The following is a 10,919-nucleotide window of genomic DNA, read 5'->3' as shown; positions in this document are numbered from 1 at the left end:
GTAGTGAGAATCACAAGGGGTAAGATAGAAGTCATTGAGCTAAGCAAGCAAGCTAGAGATAACGAGGTTTAGTTCAATTGCACGTGGAGGATGCGGCCCGGTCTAGTGGGAGCAATTCAGAAGTGGAAAATGACCTAAAGGGATGGCACGAAACGGTGCTGTAAAGGCAAGCCAGTCAACAGTCTTTCGTTTACGCTTATGGTCCAGAGATGATGGCGTCAATATTTGAAAAGAGAACTGAATGCCATATCTTGTGAAGGTCTGGTCCTCGAAATGCTTAGGCTGCAGGATGGCCACCGTTAAGGTCTGCTATATGTGTGGCCAGGGAAAGTGAAGTGCTCTCCACGAGTTTTTGTAGCATTGCCATTCCTGATATCTGATTTGTGTCCATTTACCTTTCCGTAGACTGTACCGGTTGGCTGTACCTCATCGAGCGAGAAGGGAGCATGCTGGAGATGAATGGCGTATACTTCATTGCGTGGACCTGTACTAGGACCAGATGAAAAGAACCTAAGTGATGGTTGTGGACGATCTGGGCTAGTCGAGATGGTCGTACGCCTGGAAGATAGTGGGCAGAGTTGGCATCGAGGTTTTGTTGCATGGATTGGAGCTGAGGTAGAGTTACTATGGTACGGGTGCCAGTGCGTTGGAGAAATTAGCGAGCAATGGTATGGCGAGTTGTCTGGCAAGGATTTAGGCTGCCACCCAACGAACGGGAGTGAAAGTATTGGGATTATTGTCCAGTGATTGGTTAGCATCCTGATGATAGTCGCGTTGGAGGGGTTTAGCCTGGGGCTAGTTATGTGATGGCCAGTGGATCCTGTAGTATTCTTGCTTCTTGGTTTGTCGGTGTAATGCGGACTCAGGGATTAAACTCGTCTGGCTCTGTGAGCTGTTTCCTAATTCCTCGGCGGGTATTGTCAAGTTTGAGATGCTATGGAGGAGGAATTGTTCGTAGGTGGTTGGTAACTCGAGCGACGGTTAGAGCAGCATGCGGTTGGACCTCTATATCTTGACGGTAGACAATGGGATATAGATTGTGATTGTTGCTCAGTGATGTCGAAGCGGAGCCAGAAGCTGGCCAGGCGGCCACGCTAGGTATTTCGATAAAGAGGTGGCTGTACATCAGGACATCATTATCTTGCACGTGGGGCTAAAAGTGGACACCTTACCATGTAGGTAAGAATATGGGTCACACAGGGCAGAGGTCGATGGAGTGGAATTGTTGAAATTAATGGTCGTAAGTTTCTAGAAACTCCTCTACCCATGCTGTAGATGAGGAAGAAATGTCATCATGTACGTAGGTAAGAAACGGCGTGAGCTGGACCAGGCTGAGGAAAAGACGTGTTCCTACTGGTCAAACCATCAAAGAAATATGGGGTATGTGCCCACTAGCGGTGCCCATGAAAAGCGTGACCACTCTTGATCTGGAGAAACATATGTCATCAAAACTTGAAATAACGTAGATATTCCATAAAGAATGCTTTACATCGTGACTGTAGTTAACAAAAAGCTATCGTAATCAGGTTGATTTTTATTTTTTAAAGACTTTGGGAGGAAAACCATTTTTTTTTCATTTTTTTAGGTAGTATAGTCTATGAATAAGCGTAAATGCAGTATCCAGAGGTGAAAGTAAGGCTGTCCAGTATGCGCGTATACAGTAGAAATCGCCGTCGGTATAAATAGCTGACTGGTACTTGGCAGGAGTGCTGGGAGGGGGGAATAAGGGGGCAGCGCCCCCGGCGAGTCCCTGGGCACTTTAAATCCACCGCCCAGGGCACTGGCCCTTTTGCCCGCTCCCCCACCACATCATGTGGCTTCTGCCAGTCACGGTTGGCCTTGTGTCATGGCAGACACTGTTCTTAATTGGTATGCATCTGCGCACAGCCCGGAGCCCTGGCCTTTAAATTGCCGCAAGCCCTGGGCGGCGTGCCGGCAGCATGAAAGGCTGGCGGGAGAGTCTGGCCCCCCACTCACCTCTTCCGGGGGCCCAGAGGCCTCCACCTCACCTTGCGCCCAGGACCCCAGCCTCCCTGCATACCAGTAGTCTTTAAAGTTTACTTTCACCCTGGCAGGTACCGTTTGCTTTGTAAATGCTGAACAGTAACTTAGCATCTGCCTCGCATAAGATAAGGTTTTATTCATGCCGGTCAGCCAGAGAAACCCCTGGAAAGGACTGTTGACATAGAGAAGGTGGGGGGGGAGGAAATGTAAGATGATAATGAATCAGAAATTGCTTGATATTCAGACTGTAAGTTTAGGAAAAGTAACACCACCTTTTGTGCTCGCCAAATCATAATATATCTTGTTAGAAGACACAAATTTGGCTACGCCTGATAGGTTTTTTCTTTGTCTTGTTGATGCACTTACTGATTTTGTTTTCTGTAAACGTTCTTAATTCCAGGCAAATCTTGAGCAGAGAATCAGCTGCTTACCAAACAGTTGTTACACGGCATTGAAGTCCACACGCTGGACAAAGGCAGTATGGCAGTGTGAGACCCTGTGGAACCTCTCTGCAGAAATGCCGAAGACGCAGAAGCGTTGGGATATGGGACAGTTTAGCACTCTCAAGAAACCTCAATCATCTCAAAGACAAAGTTGATAGGCATATGGGAGCAGTGCTGCAAGCTTCTAGAGAACAGCTGATGGCAAATAGGCCGGCAAAGTGAAGGAGCATATTATGTCCTCCAGTTCAAAGCTTTACCTCATCTCATGTTAATAAGCAGAACCAGCAGCTGGAACAGAGGTTAGATGCCAGCAGTTGTGCTGAGAGCTTTTTGGACAACATTGATGAATTTGAGCCCCAAAGACATCTCAACCGTAATAGAGAAGGACATAAGCAAAATGTTGTATAGCGTCAGGTTTTGTGGGATTCCTAGTAGGAACATGATGATGGAATTCTGCAGGGGCTGATAGTTTGAATACAAGTAACGTGACTGTACTTTCGCCATATTTATAATAACAGTGTTGCCCTGGCTCCTCTTCAGTCCAGTAGAGGAAATATAGAAAACACAGCGTCTGAAAAGGAAGAAGTGTGGGATAGAGAGAGAACAATGGGATTGGCAGCTATCACCCGCCTACAGAAAATGCTGGGAACGCCTCTAACGAATGGATGCAGATGCTCTAACTGCTGCAGCTCATGATTGCCAAAGTATATGGAAAGAAGGTATACGATATGCAATTCCACAAGATACAGAAGTCCGAGCCACAACTGAGGAATCATCTGCTTGACAGAAGACAGAAGCATGAAGGAAGAACACCATTGCAGGCCATTCAACACACGATAGTAACTTTTCCTAAAATCTGAGAACTACAGGGCATTCCTGTGCCTTATGCAAAATCGAATGATAAGTAGAGCTTCAAAAATGACAGTTTAAATAGCGTCATGCAGTAAAGTCGATGGCTATGGTGAAGAAAGAGGTTCAATGAAACCTTCCATTGAGTCTTACTCTGAAGAATTGAGAAAGTACATGTTTGCTAGTTATGGACAGGTATCGCCAGCTGATTAGCTCACAAGATACATAGCGCAAATCATAATGGGATGACAATGAATGAGAACTGGACACTCCAGATAATACAGTTTAAATATTCAATAAGACAGTTGATAGTTTTTTCTGGAAAGGCAGAAGCACCTCTCACAGAAGTGAAAGATGGCAAACGTGTTGTTAGTTGTTTAGTTGGACATTATATTATATTGTTTTAAGATGAATATTAAATAACAAATAGGAACAGACAGTTCAAATAAGTACGACCTAATCTGGATATACGAAGGGTGATGATAATCACATAAATACCAGTGCACCTTTTGGCCATGCAAAGAGCCTTCAGATCAAGAGGATCCAACAGTTCAGAACAAACAGAACCAGGAACCTCATGGGAATGAAAGCAGAAAGTAACAGTCCTTGTGCCAGGTTGATGATATGATAGAAAGCCAAACACTACAGTGAGCCGTACCTGAGGAGAACAAATGAAGATGAAGAGACAAGCGCGACTAATTAAGTGATATAAGTACAATGAAGAGAGCACCATGTAGATTTAACTATTGATTATAGTCTGAAAGTACTCAACCACAAAAGTTCCTCCCCTCTCAGAACACTTTTTCTTTTCCAAGAGTTTCATCAGTACAAACACTAAAAACTGACCACACTCATCAGAGTAGTGGGAAACACATCAAGCCCTTAGCTAGCGCAAAGAACGAATCATACTTCATCCAACAAGTCTGCAGCAGAGAGGAGGGCCATGCGAGAAGCTGCCTCCTGTAAGGCCACTACCTGCGTCTGACGAAGTGGGTATTCACCCACGAAAGCTCACGCTCCAAAACGTCTGTTAGTCTATAAGGTGCCACAGGATTCTCTGCTGCTTTTACAGATCCAGACTAACACGGCTACCCCTCTGATACTTGACACCATAAGTTACTGGGCTGGATGCAGGAATCACTGGGTGAAATTCTCTGGCCTGTTTCATACTAAGGGTCAGATTAGATGATCACAGAAGTGCCTTCTGGCCTTAACATCTATGACTCTATGGAATGTATGAGGGGCCGAGGATTAGAAACCTTAAGTGCCAAGCTGCAGTAGCAAGTGAGCAGTTACTCCACAGCCTTAGTACAGAGTAAGGGAAAGGAGTATGTGTGGCCTGCTGCCTCCCCCTGCTCTCTTTCACACACAAACATTTGTGGCCAGGGGATCTGTTTCGTGTGTCGACTTACTGGCTGTACTCAGGGCTGCACAGAAGGTGGGGCAAATGGGGCAATTTGCCCCAGGCCCCACAGGGGCCCCTACAAGAGTGTTTCAGGGCCCCTGGAGAGGGGTCCTTCACTAGTTCCAGGGGCCCTGGAAAACTCTCACGGGGCCCGGGCCCCCAGAGCTTCTTCCACTCCAGGTCTTGGCGGCAATTTGGCGGCAGGGGATTCTTCCACCCCGGGACCTGCCACCGAAGTGCTGGGTCTTTGGCAGCGGACGCTCCCCGCTGCCGAAGCTCCCAGGCCCCCTGAATCCTCTGGGCGGCCCTGGCTGTAGTAGAAAGAGAGAGCCTGAGACACTAGCCCTTGTATCAGAGGCCTGATATAAGAGCCTCTGTATCAGAGGCCTGAGGCCTGAGCTAAAGTAGTGAGGAAGCTTTGCTGATCTAAAGCAAAGTTAGTAAAAGTCAGGCTGTGAACAGAAGGTAGGCCCTGCTATAAAACACGCCTGCTTGTAAGTTCACAGAATCTGGCAAGAGCAGGGCTGGTATTGCAAACACACACACAGTCTTGAGAAGTGCTACACACAGAACACTCATGCAAACACATTCCAGAAGGGTGATCCAGAACACCCCAATACCAAGTATCATACAAACATACCCCACAGAGAATGAGAACACACTGACCCCTCCTAAAGATAAGGTCAGGATGACAGCATGATGGATAAAGATGTTTTGATCAAACCAACATGTACAAGGTAATGGGTGGTAACAACCCACGTAACGGCGCAGTAATGAGTTATGTCAGAGAGGTAATATGTAACTTCATTGTATTGGTACATAAATGAAGTTTCAGAGGGAGTGTCTTTGGCCAAGGGCAGAGCAAAAAGTCCAACCACTGACTGAGCTGCATCCATTGTCACAAGCCTACCCGTGTTAAATGTACTTGTAGCATGTATAGGGCACTAATACCATGCTTTTGTCAGAAATAAACCTGACCGAGTCCCTTTGGTACTAACAGATATGTAGTTATTGGACAGTTCGACTGGAGCCTGCTGTACAGGCTATCTGGCCAGAGCCAGTGTAGCACACAGAGAGAACACACACACACACAGCAAACATCTGACAACATTGGCCTTGGCTCCACCACATCAATACACTTTCCAAAGTCCTGTCTCCCTCCTCTCCTCCCTCCCCCTGCACGTATTCCTGCTTAGAGAGCCACCACAGTCCTGGGGTCTGTAGCACACCAGGGAAGGAAAAGGGCTTGCCACCTGTTGCATTATTCAAGCCCTTCCCATTTATAGGCAGATCCACCAGTCCACAGGGGCTGCATCCTGAGATCCACTGACAATGCTGCTGGTCTTGTTTTTGTTTCCTTGGTGGAAAATAAGTGGTTACAATAGAAATCAACTGTATCAGAATGGATTATGAACATTGAAATGCACTTAATAAAATATTAAAAGGTGTTAAAATAGAGAATAGCTTCCTGGATGTTTTAAATGAGCAAGTGTAAGGCTCATGAAACTGATGCCAAGTCTACACTACAGACTTCTGCTGGCATAGCTCTGTCCGCCAGGGGTGTGAAAAGGAATGAGTCCTGACTGACACAGCTGTGTATACTGAGGTACTGTCTCTTTAAATCTAGTCCTGCATAATCACCAGAGGGCCCCAAAGTTTCTCTCACAAGATGCAGGGGCTCTCTGGGCTCCATAGGCTTAGTGTCTGTAGCAATCATATTATGAAACTAGCACAGAGAGTTGTGGTTTAAACTTTATTATATCCTTGGTCTCACTCTGTTTCCTGAGATCCAGAGTCTGCAAGAGGCTCATAATGAAGCCCCTCTTGGCTGCCTGACCATGCTAGAAATCATAACACAGAATCAGAAGTGACCACATTCTGCATGAAGAGAAAAGTGGCAGTTTTGATAAGGAATGCAGTGCGTCAATGTGACACTCTGTGTCTCGGGGGAACACCCTATACCTCAATGTTCATCCTTATAATATGATTGTGTGGTATACAATGCAAAGTTTGTCATGTTGGATGTCTTTGGAAGGCTCATGATGCACTGAGCACTGTTGTTATAGTAACATTATAGTAATATTATAGGTTGTAATTTCATGTCTATAGTTTCATAGGGGTAGCCATGTTAGTCTGTATCCACAGAAACAATGAGAAGTCCGGTGGCACCTTAAAAACTAACAGATTTATTTGGGCATAAGCTTTTGTGGGTAAAAACCCACTTCTTCAGATGCACAGAGTGAAAATTACAGATGCAGGCATAAATATATTGACACATGAACAGAAGGGGAGTTACCTTACAAGTAGAGAATCAGTGTTGACAAGGCCAATTCAATTAGGGTGGATGTTGTCCACGCCCAATAACTGATGAGGAGGTGTCAATACCAAGAGAAGGAAAATTGCTTTTGTAGTGAGCCAGCCACTCCCAGTCCCTATTCAATCCCAAATTAATGGTGTTAAATTTGCAAATGAATTGTAGCTCTGCAATTTCTCTTTGAAGTCTGTTTTTGAAGTTTTTTTGTTGAAGGATGGCTACTTTTAAATTTGTTATTGAATGTCCAGGGAGACTGAAGTGTTCTCCAACTGGCTTTTGTATATTACCATTCCTGATGTCTGATTTGTGTCCATTTATTCTTTTATGTAGAGACTGTCCGGTTTGGCCAATGTACATGGCAGAGGGGCATTGCTGGAACATGATGGCATATATCACATTAGCAGATGTGCAGGTGAATGAGCCTCTGATGGTGTGGCTAGTGTGGTTGGGTGCTATGATGGTGTTGCTAGGGTAGATATGGGGACAGAGAAGGCAATGGGGTTTGTTACAGGGATTGGTTCCTGGGTTAGTGTTTCTATGTTGTGGTGTGTAGTTGCTGGTGAGAATTTGCTTCAGATTGTGGGGCTACCTGTATGTGAGGACTGGCCTGCCTCCCAAGACCTTTGAGAGTGGGGGATCGTTTTCCAAGACAGGTTGTAGATCGTTGATGATGCACTGGAGAGGTTTTAGCTGGGGGCCGTATGTGATGGCCAGTGATGTTCTATTATTTTCCTTGTTGGGCCTGTCCTGTAGTAGGTGACTTCTGGCTACCCGTCTCGCTGATTTTTAGTTCTGTCTGAAGTTGAGCATACCACAGATGACAGGGTGTTCAGCTATTACACCAATAAATGAACTTAAATATAGAAATAACACTTCAAAAATGGTTGAATGCTCATTAAGATGCACACTAGCTCTGTGACATATAGAATCCATTTTTTCATATGAGTAAACTGAGGCATTTATTGTTTGATCTTCCATTACACGTGCACAGGTGGAAGGAAACAAAAGCCAGCAGAAACAGAGGGCACAGGGTAGGGAACAGCACCTCCATAGCATACTTCCTCCCCCTACCACAAGCAAGACTCTTAAGGTGGCCCACCGCGCAAAAATTCAGGACCAGACTTCAAAGAGAAAATGCTGACGCTTCAGATCTCATCTGGCAATGTTGACACCATCAGCTCAGGACTGAAGCAACGAACGGTTGAATCGGCTTGCCAACTACCCGAACCAGTTTCTTCCTCTCTTGGTTTTCACCACCTCAGCTGCAGAACAGGCCTCATCCTCCCTGATTGAACTAACCTCAATTATTCTCTAAGGCTTGCTTGCTTGCTAGCATATATATACCTGCCCCTGGAAATTTCCACTACATGCATCTGACGAAGTGGGTATTCACCCACGAAAGCTCATGCTCCAAAACGTCTGTTAGTCTATAAGGTGCCACAGGATTCTCTGCTGCTTTTACAGACCCAGACTAACACGGCTACCCCTCTGATACTTCTGGAAAAAGGTGCATTTGATCAAAGGGTAAACACACCTAGCCCACAGAGCACAGATCATAGTCCTCTAGGAAAAGGGGGGCAAGGAAGGACTCGGTGCTGGGAGGGGGAAACAACAGGTAACCCCAAAAGGGGAGCAGGATTTTCTGTATATGTACAGTCCTGGGGTTGGGAGACCGCTCCCCAAAGGGCCAGCCAATCTGCAGGATCCCCCTGAACACCTATCTTTCCAGACCCTGAGACACCAAAAATTCCAGAAACATGATTAAATTAAGAGTCCACAAGAGGGAAACACTGGAGGTAAAGAAAAGCCAGTAACTGATTACATGGAGAGAGTCAAAGGACACCATGGGTAATGAACAAACTAACCTCAAACTACACTATCTGAACAGAAGGCATGGTATCATAAAGATACTTGTAAATGCATATCTGTGATAAAATTTTTGGTATTAATGTTAAGTTTTGGGATAAGAATTTTGATACTGACGTTAAAGCTTATAGTAACATTAGTTCTCAATTAATACATGTAAATAGATTTAAAGCTTATCACAGCAGAGAAACCATAACAACCCTGGTTTGCTATGTGTGAATGGGGAGACTGAGGCACACCACTGTGTCATTCCCCTCTGGTGTTGACTGGACCAGTGATCTGCTAGGCCACTCCAATCCTTGACTCAGGGAGCCAGACTTACCCTGCTCTGCTGTGAGAACCCCCACTCCTGGGCTCTTCAAGCACAGCCTCTGGCACATAAGCTGCTCCCAGCTACTTGCACGCGAATGACACTAGCCAATATCTCCGGTCCCAGGAACAACCCTAGGAACCTCCATCTTGCAGTGTCCAGTTATGCCCACTGGATGCTGCAAGCTTATATAAATCTGTCAGTTTAACAAAGAAATAGATATGCACCAGGCTTCTTTTCCCAAGGGGAGTCTCTGATACACTTTAAACCAAACACTTTGCTTCAAGTAAAATAAACAAACAGGTTTATTAACTATAAAGGTAGATTTAAGTGATTATAAGTCAAAACACAACAAGTCAGATTAGGTCAAATGAAATATAAGCAAAACGTATTCTAAACTGATCTTAACACTTTCAGTTTCCTTAGATGCTTCTCACCACAGGCTGGCTCTTCAGCCAGGCTCTCCCCTTTGATCAGTGGTTCAGTTGTTTGCTGGTGGTGCTTTCCATCAATGTAGGCAGAAGAGAGAGAGCATGGCAAAATGTCTGTCTCTTTTATCATGTCTTTTCTTTCCTCTTGGCTTTGCGCTCGCACCACACACCTTTCACAGTCAGGTGTGCATTACCCCATCACTGTCCCAAACTGCCCAAAAGAAAGGGGTGACTCTCTTGAGGGTCTAACAGATTCTTTTGCTGCTGCCTAAGCCAGTGTCCATTGTTCCTGTGAGGCTGGGCTGGGTTTGTCCCATCCTTGCACTGATGAGGTGTGAACTGCCTCTCTGTTCTTGGAGAGTTTTTGCATGGGCTTGCTTTAAGCCCGGGGTAGGCAACCTATGGCATGTGTGCCAAAGGCGGCATGCGAGCTGATTTTCAGTGGCACTCACACTGCCTGGGTCCTGGCCACCAGTCCGGGGGGAGGGGGGGGCGTGGCTCTGCATTTTAATTTAAATATAATGAGGCTTCTTAAACTTTTTAAAAGCCTTATTTACTTTACATACAACAATAGTTTAGTTTATATATTATAGACTTATAGAAAGACCTTCAAAAAACATTAAAATGTATTACTGGCATATGAAACCTTAGAGTGAATAAATGAAGTCTCGGCATACCACTTCTGAAAGGTTGCCGACCCCTGCTTTAAGCCATGATGATATATTTTCAGCCTCATAACTATATACATTAAATTATAACCTATAACATTACTATAATATTACTGAAACAATCACTATAACATCACTATGGCGTAGACTGCACTCTCAGCAAGTTTGCAGATGATAATAAACTTGGAGGCGTGGTAGATACTCTGGAAGGTAGGGATAGGATACAGAGGGATAGACAAATTAGAGGACTGAGCCAAAAGAAACCTGATGAGGTTCACAAGGCAAGCTGCAAGATCCTTCACTAGGATGGAAGACATCTCATTCACTGTAACAGACTAAAGGGACCCGAATGGCTAGGAGAAGCAGTTCTGCAAAAAGGCCTAGGGGTTACAGTGGAGCGAGAAGCTGATATGAATCAACAGTGTGCCTTGTCTTGCCAAAGAAGCTAACGGCATTGGGCTATACTAAAGAGATGGACTTGCACAGCATCAGGGACGTGATCATTCCCTTTATTTGACCATTGTGGAGTACTCGTGTCCATTTGGGCCCCACATACAAACGGAGGTGGAGAAATTGGGAAGATCCAGCGGTGGGCAACAACAAATGATAGGGGGCTGGAGGCACCACTT

At 45.3% G+C, this 10,919-nt stretch overlaps 1 protein-coding gene across 5 annotated transcripts in view; it reads right to left on the bottom strand.

The window, feature by feature from the left end:
• The window catches only part of LOC116836822 (butyrophilin subfamily 1 member A1-like), a 139,203-nt gene that overhangs the window by 21,764 nt on the left and 106,520 nt on the right, over positions 1–10,919 (bottom strand). The gene's annotated exons all lie outside the window — the stretch shown is intronic.

The sequence above is a fragment of the Chelonoidis abingdonii genome, chromosome 3 (genome assembly GCF_003597395.2).
Source record: "Chelonoidis abingdonii isolate Lonesome George chromosome 3, CheloAbing_2.0, whole genome shotgun sequence".
Taxonomy (NCBI): Eukaryota; Metazoa; Chordata; order Testudines; family Testudinidae; genus Chelonoidis; species Chelonoidis abingdonii.
This window is presented reverse-complemented; position numbering and strand designations above follow the sequence as displayed.